This window comes from Apaloderma vittatum, unplaced genomic scaffold (genome assembly GCF_000703405.1).
Source record: "Apaloderma vittatum isolate BGI_N311 unplaced genomic scaffold, ASM70340v1 scaffold24050, whole genome shotgun sequence".
NCBI classification, from domain to species: Eukaryota; Metazoa; Chordata; class Aves; order Trogoniformes; family Trogonidae; genus Apaloderma; species Apaloderma vittatum.
This window is the reverse complement of record NW_009693246.1, coordinates 22,477-22,825: the sequence shown is the minus strand read 5'-3', so window position 1 is coordinate 22,825 and position 349 is coordinate 22,477. Positions and strand designations below refer to the sequence as shown.

At 58.2% G+C, this 349-nt stretch overlaps 1 protein-coding gene across 1 annotated transcript in view; it reads right to left on the bottom strand.

Moving 5' to 3' along the window:
- Window positions 1-349, bottom strand: part of CTSE (cathepsin E) — a 7,524-nt gene that overhangs the window by 3,464 nt on the left and 3,711 nt on the right.

The window sequence follows — 349 nt, the reverse complement described above, 5'->3', positions numbered from 1 at the left end:
CCAGGCACAGCAAAACTGGAGGGCTTGATCTGTTTTAGGAGATGGCAAATCAAAGGTGAAGCTGTCAGGAGAGAACCACATCCCAGCACAAGCCTTCTCACAGCAATGAGATGGGCAGGAGCTCCAGGCGACTGATGGAAAAGGACATTCAGGCTGGGAAAGGGGACCGGGGCCAAGGTGAATTCATGCTGGTGTCCTTGGCCCCATCTGCTTGCACAGAGCCTGGCTGCTGCCGGCTGCTCATCGTGCCGAACCTCCCCACAGCCCACCGGGGGTCTGCCCAGAGGGATGGAGGTGGCCGTGGAGCCAACAGAGCAAACAGAAAAGCATCACGTAGTCCCCCCTCACA